Source organism: Chrysemys picta, chromosome 14 (assembly GCF_011386835.1).
Source record: "Chrysemys picta bellii isolate R12L10 chromosome 14, ASM1138683v2, whole genome shotgun sequence".
Lineage (NCBI taxonomy): Eukaryota > Metazoa > Chordata > Testudines > Emydidae > Chrysemys > Chrysemys picta.
The window spans coordinates 26284734-26307531 of NC_088804.1; the positions used below are offsets into that span (position 1 = coordinate 26284734).

The following is a 22798-nucleotide window of genomic DNA, read 5'->3' on the forward strand; positions in this document are numbered from 1 at the left end:
CAAATGCAGGTATGGTACAGGAAGCACCAAACCCTTACTCGTCTAAAGTGACCCATCTAGGGTGGGATTTTTAAAAGTGACTTAGGAGTACCAGACTTTCAATGGAATTTGTGCTCTTAAGTCAGCCAGGCACTTTTGAAATCCCACCCCTTAATGCCAGTTTTACATCCTCTCCATGTGATGCCACCTCCAGTGACCCTTTACCCCATACATTCAGCACTGACTGGAGGGGAAGATACTGCCTATGGATCTGCCTGTGGAAGTGCCAACAACACCAAGCTGTGCCTTATTTCATAGGATCAAGGCCTAAGTGAATCTGCTCACCTGGAACTGGACCTGTAGAAGCAGAATTAGTGACTTAAGGAGCAGAATTAGGATTTAAGAATGGTTGGTTACAGCCCAGGACCTGTTGAAAATATCTTGTCATCCTAATACCTGGGAAGAAGGCTCATGTTGGAGTAACACAGGGATCCAATAATATGGCAGGAAAGAGCCATAAACATTTCTGTACTGAAGGTACAATCCATATGCCTGGAGTTGGTGTCATCCCTATTAGGAACTGAGGTTACAGGGATTGCCTACAGTGAAGATACTACAAACAATTATGCTCCACAACTGTGGAGCGAAGAGCAGCTACAGTGTAAGGATGTCACCTGTAAAATTTATACTGACATTAAATCATGAAGGTCACAAAGAAAAAGCAAGGGAATAAGTTGTGGCTTTCAAGCAGACAGACGAATAGAGGCTCACATGGCATAACAACTGGATCATGCTCTAATACAGGGGTAGGCAACCTGCAGCACGCAAGCTGATTTTCAGTGGCATTCACGCTGCCTGAGTCCTGGCCACCGGTCCGGGGGGCTCTGCATTTTAATTTAATTTTAAATGAAGCTTCTTAAACATTTTAAAAGCCTTATTTACTTTACATACAACAATAGTTTAGTTATATATTACAGACTTATAGAAAGAGACCTTCTAAAAACATTAAAATGTATGACTGGCACGCGAAACCTTAAATTAGAGTGAATAAATAAAGACTCAGCACACCACTTCTGAAAGGTTGCCAACCCCTGCTCTAATAAACCATGGCTACACAAACACCCCCACACACACCCCTCTGCCAACTGCATGCCTGCAGCACAGAGAAGAGAACTCATATCCTCTCCTCCAGAAACACATCTGCTCCTCCTCTACTATCTCAGATTCTCCTGATCTCTAGATATTAGAGATCACTGGTAGTAGGGCTTACAGCAGATATATATTTTACAGACTCCAAGGCAACGGAAGAGGAGACAGCTACAAACCAATAATGAATGTTCATCTTCAAAATGCTTTAGACTCATCAGGGGCTGGATCCTGCGCATCCTTGTGCAATACTCAGCACAAACTCAAGGCTGTTGCAGCACAAGTGTGAGCAGCGGCTACGTATGTGTGTAAGTAAGGGTAAAGCCTACGTGTAATCCAGTGTGCTCGGCTTGAGCTGCGTGTGTATCCACTCACTTAAAAGGTAAGAAGGGGTGGAGTGTACATTAAGAACAGATGTGTCTAGGCAGACATTGACGTAAACATGATTCTCAACATGCAAATGAGGTTCTTATCTGATCAGAGGTTCTCTCTGGTTTTATCCTTGGTACCAAGCAGGAGTAGCTTGTTAGCCACACAGCAGCACCTTCGTTAACACAGGCCTGGGTTCTCCTGCACTCTGTCCTGTTCAATGTTTTAAATTTTGTGCTAATATTTGCAAAACTCAGCCCCTCTGAAGTGCAGGATCAAGCTGCACTAATTCTTCTTCCCAGGAAAAATGTTATGTCCCCATTTTACTGATGAGGAAGATGAGGGATTAAGGCTCTTGCTCAAAGCCAGAGACTATGTGGTGGACACAGGAATTCCTAGCTCCCCACTCCCACCCTGAAGCTATGCTGTCCAATGCATTTGAGATTTGACTTACTCCAGCCTCAGAGGTCAATAGTGCATGCCCACAACATGATGTTACCCCTTTCTTAAAATTTGGATTCGGAACTATTATTTTGTACAAAATAAGAATTTAGTGCACAGTTGTGCTCATTTCTGTCAATCTGCAGTCATCCTGCTGCAAGCAAAATAGAAAGAAATTTCTTCCCATTTTAGTCATGTAGCAGAAAGAAGCACTAAGGGTCTTAATCATCGGGGGAGTTAATGCAGAGACGGGGAAGCAAACAGCAATGTCTCTCAAAACAGGAAAGGAGCCACACCTCGGCATCTCGACTGCACAGAGATCAACTACTGATGACTATTGGGAAACATTGGCCCTCCCACATGGTAAAGAGGGTGGAGTAAGAGGGCTGTGTGCTTTTCCCTTCCCCATGGGAAGTAGCAAAAATTACCCAATACCTAGGATGTTGTGGAATCTCTGTCATTGAAGGTTTTTAAGAGCAGGTTACACAAACACCTGGTCAAGGATGGTCTAGATTAGGGGTGGGCGAACTTTTTGGCCCGAAGACCACATCGGGGTTGTGCAACTGTATGGAGGACCGGGTGGGGAAGGCTGTCCTCCCCAAACAGCCTGGCCCCCATCCCCTATCTGCCCCCTCCCACTTCCCGCCTCCTGACTGCCCCCTTCAGAGCCCCCAACCCATCCAACCACCCCTGCTCCTTGTCCCCTGACTGCCCCAACTCCTATCCACAGCCCCGCCCCCTGACAGCCCCCCCGGGACTCCCACCCCCATCCAACCGCGGTCTGCTCCTCGTCCCCTGATCACCCCTTCCTGGGAACCTCCGCCCCTAACTACCGCCCAGGATCCCACCCCCTTATCCAACCCTCCCCACTCCCTGTCCCCTGACTGCCCTCCCAACCCCATCCACGTCCCCGCCCCCTGACAGGCCCCCCAGGACTCCCACTCCCAACCCTCCCTGTTTCCCACCCCCTGACCGCCCCATCCTCCCTAACTGCCCCCCAGGACCGCCCGCTCCCTTACTCAACCCCCCCCCCCACTCCTCCCCTTTACCAGCAGCAGGAGCTCACAGCCACAACACCCGGCCAGAGCCAGCTGCACTCCCCACACTGCCCAGTGGGAGCGGCGGGCCAGAGCGCGGCCCGCACAGCGGTGTGGCTGCAGGGGGGGTCAGTGGGGGAGGGGCCGGGGACTAGGCTCCCCGGCCGTGAGCTCAGGGGCCAGGCAGGATGGTCCCATGGGCCGGATGTGGCCCACGGGCCATAGTTTGCCCACGTCTGGTCTATATAATAAAGAGACCTGCCTCAGTGCATGGAACTGGACTAGATGACCTATCGAGGTTCCTTCCAGTCTTATATTTCTATGATGAAGAGCAGGAAGACTATAACAGTTTCCTGGGTACGGGGACGGCAAGTTAGAGATACAACACCACCAAGAATCAACCAACAGGTGGCTGCACTTTGGCGTGTTGAGTCCATAAAATGTAAAGGCCCAACAAAACAGGAAAACAGAAGGGAAAGAGGAGAAGTCCTGTCTTTGGGGACACCAATGTTTAATGATTAAAAGAAAGTCACTGAAGAGGGTTTTCTCTCTTTGGGGGTGGGGCCATGGCAAGGGTCATGTGTGTTTGGAGGTGTTAGTATATTGTTTAAGTTAAGACTGATAGGCTCATGGGGCAGTCAGAGGGCGTACAAGTTCCATACCCAAGAGGCCATTACAGCAAGAGGTTCAGACATTAGGTGATGGAATTCTTAAAAGGTAGGTGGTGACAGAGCCCAATTAACCATCACAGAGAGCTCACCCATAAAGTAGGTGAGCAATTTCATGTACATATTCTCTGAGGCTATTTGAAATAACTAGCTTATAAACCTCAAAGCACTGGTCAAAGTCCCCAGTGTTGTAGCAGTGAGTCAGTTTCCAAGTGTAGATGGGGCATAAGGGCAGACACCATAGCCCAGGACAGTCATTTCCACAGACACTTGTAATAACTGGGCCAACAAATTTACCCTAATTGTGAGTTCAACGGAAAAAAGTGTATAAAAGTTCATAAAGTGTCCCAATAAACTATAATATGTTGATGGGAAAAATACAAAAGGGAGAGAGAAAAAGTGAATTTGTCTAAACATAATTCAAAGATTGTGTTAAAATCATGCTTAGTAAACAAAAAATGTGAGTCCAAAAATAAGTAAACCAAAATTGCTGTGTCAAAACTAGGTCTAATTAGCAGACAAAATCAAAAGGGGATGGGCTATTCCACCCACCGCTCCCGTTTTTGAGTCCTTAAAGAGACTCGTGTGAGGGAAGACAGAAGAACAGATTAAGCTACTGGAGCAAGCTTCACTAGCTACCCCCACTGGGCCCCAGGCCTTTGTCATCCTAATCCTGAGAGATGTCCTGACCAGGCCAGGCCAAGCAGATGTATGATAACAACGTCACCCCTACCAGCTCCAGCTGAATCCCAACCACCACCTAAAATGAAACAGAATCAGACTTTAACAGCTTCAGCTCATCTCAACTAACTTCTGTCCTTTTGGGTAAAAAGTTATTACCATCTAAAATACTGCCAAACAAGGGTGTTTTTCCTTCTTAAAATGATTTCCAGCTAAAGGAAAAGGAAAGAAGAAATGTTGTTTTAATGAAAGCCTTATTTAATACTTTACATTTTAAATGCTTTAACTGTTTTTCCTTCTTTTATCTTTAATAACAAAAGTTTAAAGAATTTTTAATAATGTTTGCCATAGTACTAAGCAGGCTGAAGTCTGTATACCAAACTCCAAATCCTTTTTAACACTGTTAAATATGAGACAGTAACAGAGTTATATTAACACCTTTAGCCCACATATTCCCTCTAAATCAGGGGTTCTCAACCTTTTTCTTTCTGAGCCCTCCTCCCAAAATGCTCTAAAAACTCCATGGCCCACCAGTGCCACAACTACTGTTTTTCTATATATAAAAGCCAGGGATGGGGTTATGGGGTAGCAAGCAAGACAAGTGCCCGGGGCTAAATTGCTCAGGCTTTGTCTTCAGCTCCAGGTGGCAGGGTCTGGGGCTTCAGCACTGCATGACAGGGCTTCAGCTTTTGCCCTGGACCCCAGTGAATCTAATGCCAGCCCTGCTTGGTTGACCTCCCCGAACTCTGCTTGCAGCCCCCCTAGAGGGCCCCAGACTTCTGGTTGAGAGCCACTGATATAAATTAATACAATACACTAACTTCCTGGTCAGTCACAATGCTTAGGGTGACCAGATGTCCTGATTTTATAACGACAGTCCTGATTTTTGGGACTTTTTCTTATATAGGCTCCTATTACCCCCCCACACCCCACCCGCTGTCCCAATTTTTCACATTTGCTTCTGGTCACTCTACACAATGTTATCTGGGTCATTGTTACAAGTTTATGCAGCATCAATGCTAGTATCATTTGCCCTCCCTGCTGGAAGATTTCGCTGCTTATCACACCACCTTATTAGAGACAGTTTTACTAACTGGACATGGTAGAGACAATGCTTAGTTTAGACCAGGGGTCGGCAACGTTCGGCACGCGGCTCACCGGGGTAAGCACCCTAGCGGGCTGGGCCAGTTTATTTACCTGCTGATGTGGCAGGTTCGGCTGATCGCGGCCCCCACTCGCTGTGGTTTGCCATCCCAGGCCAATGGGGGCGGCGGGAAGCCGCGGCCAGCACATCCCTCAGCCCGCGCCGCTTCTTGCCGCCCCCATTGGCCTGGGACGGCAAACCACGGCGAGTGGGGGCCACAATCGGCCGAACCTGCCGCGTCAGCAGGTAAATAAACTGGCCCGGCCCGCTAGGGTGCTTACCCTGGCGAGCCGCGTGCCGAACGTTGCCGACCCCTGGTTTAGACAAAGCTTCATCCCAGGTCCCAGCAATGAAACTAACACCATCTACAGCCAGTAGCTTAATTAACTCTGGCTGTTCTACATTCAGAGCAGGGGAGCAGGCTGCAGCTGCTATTCTGTCTGTCTCCCTCCCCCTCCTTTCACTTCACCTCAGAAGCTAATTGGGGGTGGACAGGTCAGAACAGATGTACATTTTAACCCTCTCTGTTCCGCAACCATTTAATGTAGGTCATGTGGATGCTGCTCCTACTAAATCCCCAATAAAACCATGAGGACTTGGTAGCCTGAGGGAAATGTTGCTCCTGACACACAGTTTCCATGGCACTGCCAAGGCCTTTAGGCTGAAGCCCTGCTATCCGAGTTCTCTCTTCCAACTATCAGAGAATAAACTTGCTTTTTACAATCTTCATGATTGTCTCTAACCCCTTTGAACAATTCCTTTCCATGAGGGTCCCATGCCTTTTCCACATTTCTGTTATCATTAGCAGTATGCTAGCACCTTCAAGCCCTAGCAAACACTGAGGCCCTATTGTGCTGTGCAAGTACACAGGACACAGTTCCTGCTCTGAAGAGCTTGCACAAGCCAACTATTAGGCTTAAGGGACAACACCAGAAGCATTCCAAGTCCCTCACTCCCACCACCTGTCCACCTCTCTGCCCCCATTCCCCAGCACTTAAGAGTTGATAAAAATATAATGGTCAGAATACAAAAAATATGAATTAAGTGAAAAATTAGGGGAAAAGTGGAAAGAGGGAGCAGATTTCTGCACTTACAGCATTTTGGGGAGTATTTCTCATAAATCGCCTCCTAAGACACCCATAACCTGTCTTCCCATAAATTCACAGCAGCTGATCAGGTGAATACAAGTGAGTTTATGAAAATACATTATAGCCATCAAAACTTACCTTATAACCTTCAACTGTCCCCCCACCTCACCCCAGGGGGACACAAATTGTTTGTGCTAAGCAAAATACATTCTTTCAGACACAAAATTGTTTTTACTCGGGAAAGCGACCTCTCTCCCAGCCTTGTATCCCCTTTATAGTAAGAGGATAAAAGCCTTTGCACACTTATCTCAGAGTGATTAACATGGGAGTTAGAGCCAGAAAGAAGCAAGTTAGTTAAAAGTAAATTTAGCTACTCTTTCATCCAAATCCGTGTCTTCTCAGGAAGATTTTACATCTGGAAAGAGAAACCTGTGTCACCCCCAAAGCTTTCCCCCCTTTTTTTTTCTGTGACAATTTGTCACTTGTAGATGTGGGAACTGTATCGTCATGGCTGGAGAGAATAAGTGGGGCATGATTTTTTTCCTTTCCTTTGATATGAACAATAATTAAAGAAAGAAAGACGCTGAGAAGTTGTGAGAGGGAAACCAGAAAAAAAAAAAAAGGCAGATGCACTGCTATTTTTGTATGCTATTGTATGAACCAACAGTGGCATCCAGTGGTATATTTCTATAGAAGAATATTGCATAAAAATATCACTAAACATGCCATCCATCAGAATATTCTATGGAGCAAATTTTCCAAAACTGTTTTTCCAATATGCACTCACTTTTGGACACAGTCATACATAGGTGCTGGGAACTACGGGTGCTACCGCACCCCCAGCTTTAAGTGGTTTCCATCATATACAGGATTTGAAGTTTGGTTCAATGGCTCTCAGCACCCCCACTATACAAATTGTTCCAGCACCCATGCAGTCATTAGCACCAGGAAAAGAGAGTGTGTGTCAGCAGAACTAATACAGTATGTGCATCTGTTAGCTAGTTAGAAAGCTATTTACACGAATACTTAAACCTGCCTCGGTGCAGGGGACTGGACTAGGTGACCTACTGAGGTCCCTTCCAATCCTATATTTCTATGATTCGCATGCAAATTTGGTCTTGCACAAATAGGTGTGCATTTAAAATTATCTTTGCAAGTTTGGAAGCTAGGTTGAGGTACCTTTGAAATGTATGGGCAAACTGGATGAAGTTAGATTTGAACATTTTCTCAAGTTATTTATTTTCAGAAATTTGAAACCCTGCTGTCTGAGTTCTCTCTTCCAGCTATCAGAGAATAAACTTGCTTTTTGGGGTCCTTAAGTCTGTCTCCTGGCCCTTCAGCTGTTTTTTACACTTAAGTCCACAAGATGGCAGCAGATACATTTCCAGGTCTGTACTGTTCAGTTAGGCCCTCTTCGGGTTACTCTCCTGTCTCCTGATCATTTGGTGCAGGAGTTCTCAGGACAAATTTTTTGGTGGCCTCAGAGTGCGGCCACCAACTCTTTTTGGTAGCCGCTCTCACACTTCTTTCTAAAATACTTAATTAGCTTTAGGCAGGGCCGGCTCTGGCTTTTTTGCCGCCCCAGGCAAAAAAGCCTCCCGCCGCCCCCATCCTCCCCCCAGAGCGGCAGGGGAGGGCGCCAAGCCCGGCCGGGGGCCACTCTCCCCGACCGGCCGGAGCGCAGGGGGGAGGGCGGTGAGCCCGCCACGGCTCCACTGGCGGCCGGAGCCCCGGGAGGAGGGCAGAGAGCCCGGCTGGGGCTCCGCTCTCCCCGGCGGCCAGAGCGCCGGCGGGAGGGCGGCTAGCCTGGTCGCGGCTCCGCTCTCCCTGGCGGCCGGAGCCGGAGCGCCGTGCCGCACCACCCCCCTCCAGGTGCCGCCCCTTGATGGGCTGGTGCCTGGAGCCGGCCCTGGCTTTAAGAAAAACAAATAAATATGTACATACACATGTCCAAATCATTGTAATTTATTTATTGCTAGCTAGTAAGTCTGTTGTGAAAAGTGATATTAACAAACACAAAAGTATCACTTTTCACAGCAGACGTACTCAGCCCTGGTAAGCCTATGGACAAATTAAGCCCCGGATAGGGGGTTGAGAGCAGCAGCAGGGGCCAGGGACGATGGGAATGGGTGGGGGGGGGGGGCAGGGAAGCAGCAGGGGGCTGAAGCCTGAAGCCCCATGGCCAGGGGACAAGGACCTGGGGTTGGAGCCCGAAGCCATGTGGCTGGAGTCTGGGATCTGCCACCATGCAGCCGGAGTCTGGGGATGAAGCCCGAAGCCCCACAGACAGAGTCTACCGCCCTACCACCCCAGGGCTGAACCGCAAAGCCTGAGCCCCACCGCCCCTGGGAAGGTAGGGAAATCACTGGCTGCCGGCTCCTCCAGCATTGTGCCCCAGGTGTCTCCGGAGGGGGGCAGGGCCAAACCCCTGCTGGTGGCCCCAGAAACCAACTCCAAGGCGGTGCATCCAGGAGCAACAGGGAGGGGAGGAGCCACTACTTTACCCCCTCAATCACAGTCCAGGAGGTTGCAGCCGCAAGAAAAGCCCCTGGTGGCCGCATGCAGCCATGGTGGCTGCATTTGAGAAACGCTGATTTTAGTGACAGTAAATCAACTGTTATATCAGGAATATACTTAGATGCAATTAACAATTTGAACATACGTTTCTATATATCGCTATGTGAACACACATCATTTTTTGCTGCCCTTTTATCATTGCCAAAACAGGGAACAGAACAGACATTAAATGTAACATTAGTCTTGCATATGGATTTTTTTTTATAAATGTAGATTTTCAGGACTGTGAACTCACACTTGAAATAAGACACCAGCCAAAAAGCTTTCTGTGACAGTATCAGTAGCATAAACAGATGAGTCAAACTTCACAAATATCTATCATCATAATAGAGGGAATGAGAGAGGGAGCAGTGTCTAGTGATTAAAACAGAACAGAGAACCAAGACCCACATGTCCAGCTCCCACTTTAGCCAGTGACTCACTATGTTTTCTTTGGGCTGGTCAATCAGTTTACTTCTGTGCCTGAGTTCCTTCAACTGTAAAATGATAGTTCCTACTTTGCAGGTATATGGAGGCTTCATTAATGTTTGTAAAGCGCTTTGTAATTACACAGCACCTTTAAGTTTCTCAAAGTATTCATGTCAGCCAACTATACAATGAAAGAGGGAACTGTTAAGTAAATAGGCATAAATTAATTTCATATGGAGCTCTTGTGCCAGAGGCAAAGAACAGTAAAAAGGACTGGGTTAAAGTGCACTTGATATATAGATTATATTTATGGGAGTCTTTCTAAATAAAGGAAATGCTTGTCTTGAGCCCCTACTTAGAAGCGTATTCACACTTATGGATTCTAGGAAGTTAAAACTAACCCCCTTGGTCATCTTTACCAGTGTTCCAATCCCATTCAGCCACCCCAAAGGAGTCTTTGGGAACCTAATTACCTAGCTACCTTTTATCTGAGAACCTGCTTATATATCTTATCTAGGAAAGGAAAAAGCATTTCTTTTAGTAAGAAACTGAGGCCTGACCTATACCCAGTATTTGTTCTAGTGTAGCTATGTCCATTAGAGGTATGGTTTTTTACTGATATACCAGTATAATCCGTAGTGTGGCTGCCTCTGTATAACTTAATCAGTTTCATATATAGGAATAAGTTATAACAGTATAACTGTGCTGACACTAGAAGACTGTACAGCTAACTATACCGGTACAGTGATAGTGGTATAACTTGTTATATAGTGGTATAACTATAAGGCTCAAGAAAAAAACATGTATGTGAGCTATTGAACACACTCCAGTCTTTATTATTACTCATTGAGGCCCCCAAATCAATACCCTCCTCAACCTCACTCATTAATTCAGTTCAACAGCATTGTAGTCAAATGGGTTGGAGAAAGGAGGTGGATGGCTTCTTTCAGCTCATAACCACTACTTAACCAGGTGTGTCCCTGTCCAGTGCTGCCAGCTCCAATAGGACACTTGAATCTGTTTCTGCAATGGAGTCCAATACTCTGGGTTGGAGCTTCACATCAACTGGGAGATCAGCACAACTTAAAAACTTTCTCTCGTCTACTTTGGTTGAACTACCTAACCTGAGTCCACTGACAGTCAGAACAGGATGGCCCACTTTCCCTGTAGCAATCCTTTTAATGTTGTCATGGCCAATTTAACAAAGAAATTCCAAATAAAGTTTATTAAACTATATTGAAGCAAATGATAGGTATGTGAATTTAGCTTGCTAGTTACTAAATGTGCCTTCTGTTCCCTCCATTTCTCCTACAGGGGGAGCAACAGAGCTTCTGTGACCTTGCATTTATGCATGCCAGTCCTAACCTGTAGGGCTTAGAAAAGGAGGAAACAGATCTTCAAGACAACATCTTCCACGACAGATGCTGAAGCTTGATTTCCAAGGAGCAAATCAAATTGAGAACAGGAACATGGAGATAAAAATTCCACTGAAACATTTCTTTCCAAGATACCAACTCTCCCCACCAATCTTTTATATCTTCCCATGACAGGTAGAGGCAGACCTCTAGAAAACATTTTCCAGCAAAAGCAAGCTTCCTATTCTACACTGCAGGTCAAACCCAAGAGCAACCCAGATGTGTCTCATTCTACCCGCAGCAGCTACCTCTTTAACAGTCGTGGTCCTTCCCAAGCAGCAAAACCGATCACTCAGTTACATCACTATTTGCATAATAGCAGTGCCTTGACTGAGGCCTCGGTTCATAGCATACTTTCAGACAGTAAGAGACAGGCCCTGCTCTGCACATCATACTGTCTACATAGACAAGACAGAAGCTGGGAGAATAATGTTTCTAGTTTACAGAGCGGAAACTGAGGAACAGATTGATTAAGTAACATACCCCTGGTCACCCTGAAAGTCTGTGTTGTAGCAGGGAATTATCCTGAGTCCCAGTCCAGGTCCTTAGCCACAACAAGGCCAGCCTTCATCATTGGCTTTATCTGTGCACTTGTATAGAGCTGCCAATCATCTGCCATCTGGAGTGACACTCACATCTGGCAACCCATTCAAGGCCTCGTGCATTTGGCAGGGCTGCAGACAGACAGCTGCACTTGCTCCTCCTGCCCATGGAGGGCAACATTGGTGCATTGTTCCAAACAGCGAGGTGGCCGCTGCTCCCCCTGCTGGCACTGACCAGCATGGAGTCTGGGCACCAGGGAGGCAGCAGTGGCAGAACAGGGAGCTGCTGCTGGCAGCAAGGCAAGGAGATTGGGGGCAGGAAAAAGTAGGAGCACTGCCCCTCAAATCCCCAGCAATTCCCACTCGCCCACAATAACCCTCCCTCTGCTGCAACCACCAGCAGGCTCCTTCCCCCCGTCCAACAAATCCTCTTCTAGATTCTCCCTCCAACAACAACCCCTCCCCCCTCCAATACCTCATTTCCCATGAACCCCCCTTCCTGGCTTCTGAGGTGTTCAGGAAACAGCTCCTGCCTCCCCCACACCCACTGATTGAGGAACCTGAGAAGGAGATCGGTGACACTGCTGCTTACAAGATGTGTTGCACATCCAGCTGCTCAAACTCTGTCAATCTAGGTATAGCAGAAAGCAAACAGGAAGTTTGAATGTCATGTTTTTCACAACTCTTTTTTGTCAATTTGACTCTGGGAACATAAGTTAGCAGACAGACAAACACAAACTTGCTCAGGTTACAGCATCCATCATCTAAAGGGAAAATGGTGCATTTAAACTCCCAGTGTTGTGTATGCAACAAAAATGAAATATGAGCACCAGTGTGATTTAGGAGCACAAGTCCTATTAAAAGCCTATAGGACTTGTACATCTAAGGCACATATGCGCTTTTGAAAATCCCAATGTAAAAGGAAGGGTAAGGGTATTTACCGGAGATGGGCTTGACCTAGAAAGTATAATTTGGCCCATACTGGATCATAGGATAATGCAATGGACAACAGAAAAGTGATAAATGGGCAAATCTTAAAATATCAAGGAATTAGTAATACCATATGGAGAGAATACAACACAAGGATCAGATAAGAGATTTTACAGCAGTGGTGTAAGTGACTCACCTTGCTTTTTCATTAGTTTTTCTACCTGCTCTTGGCTGTTAAGAATCTCCCTCAAGCTCTGCATATAACAATTTGAAAAGGCCACAATGCTGCATTCATTGGGCATTTCTTCTGCAGAGTATTTTTTACTTTTGGAGACTTTGGCTCCAAGCCTATCTTGGTTTCAAGGGGAGTTTTGCTGGCATAAAGACTGCACGATCTTTTATCTGAGGCATTTAAAGACACTAACCAACGGGCAACTAATCTCCCCACCTCTTCTTTCTGTAGGGCTCCTGCTCTCTCTTTCTTCCACCTTCCATTCTCCACCAGTCAAGGGTGCTAAATGCAGAAGTGAGCATTGGTGTGTTTATTCAACATGCTCTATAAACAGGAATATACATTCATTAAATATCAGATAATCTGAACATTTTCTCAGTTTGGAAGCATAAGGCAATGCCATTTCAGAGACTGCTGTTCTTTAGTATATCTGGAGCCATACCTTCCAAGATAAGATAGGTATTAGTTGAATGAGAGACCAAGGTGCTTCCAAGAGGCACTGCTCATTCAATAGGTACCACTCCTTCCTTTGAGCCAGCACCTCTCATCGTATAGGGATTTTGGGACAAATTATTTAGTGGCCTCAGAGTGCAGCCACCGGCTCTTGCTGGTGGCCACTCTCACACTTTCCTAAAATACTTAATTAGCTTTAGGAAAAAACAATAAATATGCACATATACATGTCCAAATCATTGTAATTTATGTATTGCTAGCAAGTCTTGCTCAGCCCCAGCAAACTTGGGGACAAATTAAGCCCTGGATGGGGGAGGCAGCGGGGCTCAGGGGCAATGGGGATGGGTGGCCAGGGCAGGCTATGGGGAGACGGAGCCCGAGGACAGACCCCAAAGCTACACAGCCGGAGCCTGGGGCCCACCGCCATGCGCCCAAAGTCCCATGGTCAGAGTCTGCCTCCCCTCTACTCCAGGGCTGAAGCCCAAAGCCTGAGTCCCACTGCCTCTGGGAAGGTGGGGAACTCACCAGCTGCCTGCTCCTTCAGCGTTGTGCCCCAGGTGTCTCTAGAGGGGGGCAGGCCCCAATCTCTGCTGGTGGCCGCAGCAACCAACACCAAGGCAGTGCATCCAGGAGCAACAGAGAGGGGGAGGGGCTGCTTCTTTGCCCCCCAACACCCACAGCCCAGGAGGCTGTGGCCGCAAGAAAAGCCCCTGGTGGCCGCATGCAGCCACAGTGGCCGCATTTGAGAAACAGTGGTACTGTGCTGCAGGTGATGTTTTTAAAGAAAGCTAAAGTCCTGATCATTTATCATCCTTTAGACTCCATGGTACTTTTCACAAGAGTAAATAATGATGTTAACCCTGGTGTCCTGGCCAGATTATATTGCATTATAACTGCTCTAGAAACAAGTTAGGAAATGTAGAGTAATTTCTACTTTTGTCCTAAACCATTGTGAACTGTTACATATCTGAAATGGCTGAATTCTGTATCTCATGTGGTGTTCTGAGACTTAATGTTTGTAAGGGCTTTAAGATCCTTGGAAAAAAAGATATTACAGAAGTTTTATTTATCAGAATATTTTTCCACCATTCATTAAGAATATATTAATCTTTCAATATTTTATTAGCTAGGATAATATGAATTAGAGGCTGGAAGGGAAGAATCTCACATCAACTTCATTGCTAAAATACTGATATTTATGCTTAAGGCATGATATTCAAAAGTGTAAATTTCAAATTTTACAAGAAATCCCTGCTTATTGTTTGCAGAACTCCTGCACGCCAATGAGATCATCTTTCCACCAGATGTCACACTTCCCTTTTATTTCTTGCCAGTTTTTACATAGGTTTAACTTCAGATCACATTAACAGAATTTTTTTTTAAAAGCACACAAACATCTTTATTTATTTATTTATTTTATTAATGGAGATATCTCCTAGAACTGGAAGGGACCTTGAAAGGTCATCAAGTCCAGCCCCCTGCCTTCACTAGCAGGACCAAGTACTTATTTTGCCCCAGATCCCCAAGTGGCCCCCTCAAGGATTGAACTCACAACCCTGGGTTTAGCAGGCCAATGCTCAAACCACTGAGCTATCCCTCCCCCCATGCACAATCTGTGCACAATCATTCTCAATTTATTCATCTCTTACTGCAAACCTCCCGAATAAATCCTCAGATATCAGTCACTCTAATTTGGCAGTCGTAATAAACCTTAAGGTAGACATTAGAAGGTATTTTTATAGTGCATACCTCGATTCCCAGCCTAATTTAAATAGGAGCTATTGAACTGTATCACAACCAGAAAAGCAATTTAATATTTCCAGCATCCTGAAGTACTAAACTTATAGCTGGGCATCAAGTCATTTGAATTAATTTGCATTCTGATCCTTTAGACAGTTTGTTTCCAAGGATCCTTAAATATGAGTGTGAATGGGAGATCAGAACAGCCAAAACTCCCTCTCTTAATCCCCCACCCCTACTGACATACTATAGTTAAGGCCCATATTTCTTAGTGGTTTTATTTTCAGCTAGATACACAATATTTATTCCAAAGCAGGAGGAATTTAATTATTCAGTTCTTATTAATCAAGAGCCTGCCATGAGTGCAGGGCACTGGACTAGATGACCTCTCAAGGTCCCTTCCAGTCCTATGATTCTATGGACCAGGGATAACATTTTTAAAACCGAGTGCCTAAATCCTTATTTAAGCACCTACATAAGAGGTGTGATTTTCAAAATATGGAAGACAGTGTTTCTGTGTTTGTTTCATTTTAAGTCAATGAAATGTTTGCGATTTATACCTGTGTAACAGAGCAGAACTGGGTCCATTAGTCCTATTATCCCACATATTGGAAGATTTTAGCCATTTTCAAAATCTTTTCATGCGTTCTATGCAAAAGTAATCAGTATCTCTAAAAGAAGCCACCTGAACAGTCTGCAGCCAGCTTTTTTCTATTTTAAATAAAAAATGTCTAATATGCTAAAAATTAATCCACATGAAGCACTAATTTGAATATCCAACACACTACCTCATTGTCTCAGTTTCAGATGGACAAATGTGCTGTTAATATTCCACTACAAAGGTTTAGTTTATAACTTGATATAATTTCTTTCCTGTTCTTTACAATGACCTCTTTTTAGACACATATCACACTGAACGGGTATGTCACTTGATAGAAAGCCATCCTGAAGATTCAAGTCTGTCATAAATAAATATGAAAGACAAACTGGTACATACAAGTTGCCTCTGAGACCTGCTTTCAAGTCCATTCCAGAATACAGTGAATGAAGATCATTTCAAATGAATGTCTGCTGGTCTCTGCCATGTTTCTTCTCTAAGAATTGCACATCACAAAACAGCTGAGCATTTCCAAACAGACAGCCTTAAAAAGGTACGGAAGGAGGGAGACAGGAAGAGAATGTTCCGCTAACCAGGTGCCAACACTTTCTCACCTCCCTCCCTCCATCTCTAAGAGGTTCAGGTGTCACCAGGGCACATGAAATGTCATGGGATTCACTTACTACTTTCTCTGCTAATTCTGCAGAAAGGAGAAGTTATTATTTAGCTAGTTAACATCAGATGCAAGACAGACTGCATAAGAAAGATTTTTTTTAATAAATACAGAGCAGATTTCATTACTCTACATAATAAATATCACTGAGCAATGGTAAGACAGACCTCCTAACAAAATGAACTGTTTGCTCCATGAAGGGCTTGTGTTTCCACCTTGTCAAATGACATCTGAGGCCATGTTGCCAGAGGCACGGGGAGTTTTGACCTCTAAAAGGTAATTTTCTCACTGTCTGCTCAGAAATGTAACATTTTTCATATTGAAGGGTTTTATATAGTATCTAACTTTCTGCTCAATAAACAGCATACCCAAACCTCGAACACAATAGAGCTAAAATTAATGACAGCTTTGTGATTAACGTTATAAATATTTACCTATCAGGAAGTTATCACTACATTACCATGATCATCAGTGCACAAGAAAAATACATGGGCTAAATTCTAGCACTGAGTTTATTGGGGATGCACAAGGGTGTACATCAGGCCAGATGTTGGCTCACAAGGTCCTGGATGTTCAGGTAGAAGTTACATACAGGATCACTAAATCCATCCCCGTGCAAGTATAGTTTATAGTTCCCCTTAATAATCTCATACTATGGGTGATAGTGTGTTTAGTACTCACCTGATATCTCCTCCCTAGATTATTAAATAAAGGCAAGTTTTCTTTCTAATGAGTTAAACTTTAGGGCATATTCACCACAGACCAGACCCTGGGAATAACAGGTCAAGCAAAAGAAGAATTATTGAGCAAAAGGCTGAATCTATATTGTAAATAGAAATATTTTGACCACAAAACAGACATGTCTGATTTGTACAGACTAATATTTTATTAAGCACATGAATCTAACAGGCAAAACAAATTAATATTTTCATGGCAGTAGCTCCCAAAGCTGGCAATAGGTTTTGGCCCTAAAAAATATCACTTCTGATATAAAAGAATAGTTACAAATTATCTGTGTACAGCATATTTCAATTCACACATCACATATATATTCACACACCCCATATTATAGCTGTTCATTGAGAGATTAAGGATTAAATAACTCTTTTATCCAAAAAGCAAATTTTCTGATTATGAAATAGTGAAAAAATTAGGGCTCCTGGAACTTCTACATCTGCAAAACCCATTGCTATCTATGAACTTCAAACAGGCACATCTTTGCCTCACTAACACGGAAATCAGAGACAATACGCTGTAATTGGTGGGTCAAGGGCAGCAAGCCTTGCCAAGGCAGGCAGTTGTTCCTGGCAAATTAAACCTTAATGGCAAAGTTAGTGCCATCCAATACATTCATAAAGGCACCTTAGCATCTAGATACCAAATACGGCATTAACATACAAATATAACTATTCAGAATGGACTCTGCTCTTACCACCCAAGGATTTGGATGTTTAAACATGGATCTCCCCATCAAACTATTGACCAAACGTGGCAAGGAACCTGCCAAACCTTTTGGCTTGACAGCAGTGCTGAAGGGGCATTTGCATTAGCTCATTTAAATATGCAATGCAGCAATTCAGTACCCCAATAAAGACAAGTGCTGTGATGGAAGTATTTCAAAGAGTGCCTGGAAGTGAAGATGTCTTACCTTAGACATGAAGCCAAGATGCGCTTGAGCAATGTCTTCCTCTCAGGGAAGAAGCCTTCTGATGAGACAAGCAGCAAAACTGGATGACCACATATGTCAGTTCCTGAAAAAGGTACAAACCAACCATGAAACACAATCAGCAATCACTGAGACTACCTTTGTAAAGGAGAGCGTGAGAAGTTTCAAATACTGCATTATAGCTTTATCTCCCTCATGTTCTCTTTAGTAGCTACTGTTTTCTACCAAAAGCACATGAGACAATCTTAAATCATTAAATAAGTATTTTCATCGAGACAGAAGACAGCCACTTTTAACAATTCTGTCAGCTATTCAGTATCATCTTCAGGCTGGTGTGAAATTAGCACATTGCAGTATTTTCAATGAGAGGTGTTCCTGCCGCGCATCAGCCAGCGTGGAATAGATTGTGCATTTGTGAAAGAAAGATACCAAAAATCAAGACATCGTGGTTGCAGTAAAACCCTAGTACCTTTTGGATTAAAACAAAGGTCTGATGAGAAAGATGGCTCATGCCATCTCTCTCCAGTTCTGGACAAGAGTCCTATTCGAAGAGCTTATCTGCCACTATGCATTTGGTTGCTCTACATCCAGATGGCACAAGTGCATTCTAACAAGTTCTAGGGGCAATATTCCTGTTGCTGTTTAAAAGCAGAAATTTCCATTGTATTGGATAGTGATGCATTTCCTTCATCCTAATGCTTTGGATAAACACTTTAAGGAACATAATAATTCAAATTGTACATGATGAAGAGAACTGCAGCTGTGTTATCTACACAAGATTTATTTAAAAAAAAAAAAAAAAAAAAGCATCTTGCCAAATTGGAGAGAAGAATTTTGGGGTGGGTGAACTGGTTGCGGTGCCTTGTTCTGAAATAGAGAAATTCAAAAATATAAAGTGTTTGTAATGTGAGTGCCACTTAATTCGTGTTTTGAATAACTCTTTATTTTCTTTTATTTATTATTTTATCTTTCATCATCCAGACGGGGAGAGGAAGAGAAACACTATTTCATCACTCATTTAAAATCAGATCATATTTTTTGAAGCACCTAAATAAATAGCCATCTGAATTCATGATTCCAGACACTTTGATTAAACATCTATTTCTGGAAATCCAAGTGTCAGTACTACTTGCAAAGCACTCCTGAGAAATTCAACAGTTAAAAAAGGCTTGCCATACTTTGCAATGCAGTGTGAAATTTGGGAGCTTACTGCTGTCAAGGTGATTGAGTTTCTTTCACTATTATACATGCTAAATCCAATTCCCAAACTAAGTATTCTTCTGGATCTGACTTTTGAGAGAAACCAAAATATTTTATTATTAATCTCAAAATGGAACTCACTCAAAGGATTCAGAAAACCTCTTAACATTAGCCCAGTCTGCACAACTTTACAGTCATTCATGCCCACTCTACAGCACTTTTCATCCAGGTAAGAGGTTACTTTACCAGACTAATTATTGGTGTTAAGTGAGAACCAGGCTGTCACTATAAACATGGCTATCCATCACTCTTTCAATACCCTGCCTCTATTGCCTGAGAATTTATTTTTTAATTATGATGATAATCAATTTTCCAACAAGTGTGATTAAGTATATTTTTGAGATTAAACAAAAATTAGTTACCATAACATGCAATACCCAGTAATAAACACTAAGGGCAGATCTACGCTACCACTTAAGTCGATCTAATGTACGTCGCTCATGGGTGTGAAAACGACACCCTCTGAGCGACGCAAGTTACAGCGACCTAAGAGTTATCCACACCGGCACTATGTCGGCAGGAGATTTTCTCCCGCTGACATAGCTTCTGCCTCTCACAGAGGTGGACTAATTATGCCGACAGGGGAAGCACTCTCCCATCAGCATACAGCATCTTCACAAGACATACTACACCAGTGCAGCTGCACCGATGTAGTGTTTCTAGTGTAGACCTGCCCTAAGTTCATTCACTTTCTGTGTCTATCAACAATGGTTAACATTTAGAATGTGGGCTGAGGCAGAACCTAAGCACATCACCTGGACAGCCAGGGCTTTAGGCCCACTATAAACTTTATCTTATAACCAAGTCAGGGGATGACAGTGCTGTAATGAGGTCTCTGACAATTATATTTGCAGTGTAGATGGGCCCTTATTCATTATTGTCTGGAGTCTATTTATAATTTCTTCCAGTATGCGAATTAGGAACTAGAGGTGAAACCATCCCTAATGCAGAATTAATGACATTAATATAATGGGAGGATGAGTAGTTGGCATATGGGGGACAAGGTGGGTGAGATAACATCTTTTATTGAACCAACTTCAGTTGGTGCAAGAGACAAGATTTCAAGCTAAATAGAGCTCTTCTTCAGGTATATGAGGATTATTATATAACACAAAATGGTTTCCAGTTAGTTGAATCCTAAGATGTAGTTTGGCTGCTCTTAAGTATTAATGAGAACACACAAGAAATACTGTAAATTAATCTATATGTTGTTACAGATGTATAAAGTAGAGCTTTATCTAGGTGTATTAATTACAAATAAGAAACAATGCCCTCCTGAAAGGCCATGCTTAGTGCCACTGAACAGCTAGGGGTCATAGGACCCTGGGCAAAATACCCCTTCCCAGCCAGGACTTTTGTGTATTGGTTTCTTGTGAGTCACTATTCAAGTGTTACAGTACAATATTCCTCCTTATGCAGCTAGCAGATAGTTTAATATAAACACCACAAGCCAGTCTGAGCTACACCTGACTGCACACACACTGAGCAATCTCCTGAGCCTTCTCCTCTCCCCACAGATACTCCCAGTCTGTCCCCTAATGAAAAAAAGGTTTCTCCTGTAATGGTTATAAGGGTTACAAGGTCAACCTGCTCTGACTAGCACAACTGCTTATCCTCACCCCAGACAAGCTTTGGAGGAAGAAACTCCTGGCCAGACCATCTTCAGGAGCACCAGTCCTGGGGCCCACAAGAACGGTCTACGATCCTGATTCAAAACCAATCCCCATAGGTCCCCTGGGAGCAGCAGCTGGTTTCCTAGGCAACCACTGGTGGCCTGAAAACATTCTTATATCATTTATACAGCTGATGGGGGAAGGGAGAGGTGTTACCTCAGAGGAAAAACTGGGGTAAGGGGATACCTCTGGCCCAAAAGGGTTTCCTCATTGAGCCTCCAAAGGTACCTCTCATCACAAAAGCATTTAATTCTTACAAGACTGATACAGTGTTGCAGACATTTCTACGCAGCTGTAAGCAAAGAGTCTAAAAGGCTCTGCTGTGAGTAACATGGACAGCCTTTGTTGTTGCACTTTCTGCATAAGCTATTTATACAATGAGATAACAAACTTTTCTTTCTGTCTTGGTGTTCTTCTACCTGTTCACCAAGAAGTCCCATATTTTAAAACAAGAATAAGAAAAGGGAGTCACAACACTTGCATTATTCATACCCTGAATGTTATTTACAAAAACACCACCAAAATAAGAACCATTGCCTTGTTAGTCATTAAAAACATTTTTCTCAAGAGCAATTCAAGATTCATTTAAACTGTGTTTGGTAATTCACTTTTTAGAAGGAGGCTATGAGCCTGATTCTGATTTCACTGACACCTCTAAACCAGGAGGAACTCCAATGAAGTCAATAATGCTCCTCTCATTTATTGATGTAAAACCGAAGTGAGAGGAGAGATAGAATCTCACTATTTTCAGCAGAAAAGGACTGTGAAACAATAGAATAAAACGATAGAGAATTCTCTGTTAACACACAGTGTGTCCATGAAAGAGGTGTCCGGATAGAAGTACTACACTACAATAAAGAAAACTACAGCACAGACCCTCAGAGGCCAGGGCAACTGACTTGGGTTCAGGGGCTTAGGCTGTGGGGTTAAAAATTGCATCGTACACAGTTGGGGCTCGGCCTGCTGCCTATGCTCTGAGACCCGCCCCCCTTCAAGAGTTTCAGAGCCTGGGCTCCACCCCAAACATCTACACTGCAATTTTTATCCTCAGGCGCCCAAGTTACTTGAGCCAGGGCTAGTCACAGCCATGCAAGAGTTATTTTATTGCAATGTAGACATAAGATCATTTGGGAAGGAAACTTAGGGTATGTCCATTCATAGGGAAAAAAAGATGGCCATCAGCTCCCCCCCCCCTTCCCATATACAGAGATCTTTGCTACAGCATAGCCTTGTTACACACATCATCTCATTTATACCCTCTTTTTATTTTGGCTGAGTTATTTAAAGGTTGCCTGTGTAACCCCATTGGACAAGTTGTGTCTTTACAGGTAAAATACACTGTGACTTTAGGAACCCACATTTAGAAGGTTCGAAGCGAATGGAGCTGCATTGATTTACACTAACTGAATATCTGGCCCAGAGATCAAATTCTGCTCTCAGGGGCCTATCCTGCTGCAACTGAAGTGAATGATAAGCTTCAAAGGTGAAAGACTGGGACCTCACAACAAAGTCTGCACATGGGGTACAATCAGAACTCACCCTCTTGCTGAAGTTTACCTTTATTAACAAACAATTAAAAATAAGGTAAGAAAGTTCACCATAAGCCTTCTTACTGATGTAGGTGTTCCTAAGACCCCCATCTCCAGAACTGCTCAGCCTACACCTCAAATCCTTTCTCCCAAAAAGCCCCACCCATCCCCCTTATATACAGGTGGGGTAAGTCACCACCTGCTTCAATGAGCAGAACCCAGTTAACCCTTTGTCAGCAGGATCCCCACTGCTGATAGTGGAAGTTTCAGGCAAATGCTGCCTACCATTTAAAATTTCTTACTTGATAACAGGCTTTAAAGGGATATCAGATAAAATATGAAGAGTTGATAAAAAGTCAATCAGTGGCAAGGCCTGAAGTTAAAGCAAAGGAACATACACAGCTGATACCAAAGATAAGTGGTATTAATATGAGTATTGTAGCATCTAGAAGGTCCAGCCAGGATCAGGCTGCCATTGTGCTAGGCTCCTGCATAAAAACATAGGAAGAGGGCAGTTGACAAAAGAATTTGCAATATAATTTGAAATAA

The 22798-nt window shown here is 43.8% G+C and overlaps 1 long non-coding RNA gene across 2 annotated transcripts in view; it reads right to left on the bottom strand.

Moving 5' to 3' along the window:
* The window catches only part of LOC135975623 (uncharacterized), a 116229-nt gene extending 93836 nt beyond the window's left edge, over nucleotides 1-22393 (bottom strand). Inside the window, exons 1-2 of one of the 2 annotated variants that reach the window (XR_010592593.1) lie at nucleotides 22319-22393; nucleotides 17770-17872 (exon numbers count right to left, since the gene is read on the bottom strand). This is a non-coding gene — a long non-coding RNA (uncharacterized LOC135975623). The remainder of the gene's footprint in view (nucleotides 1-17769; nucleotides 17873-22318) is intronic. The other variant, XR_010592594.1, reaches the window with a different exon arrangement.
* Between the last annotated feature and the right edge of the window lie 405 nt (nucleotides 22394-22798).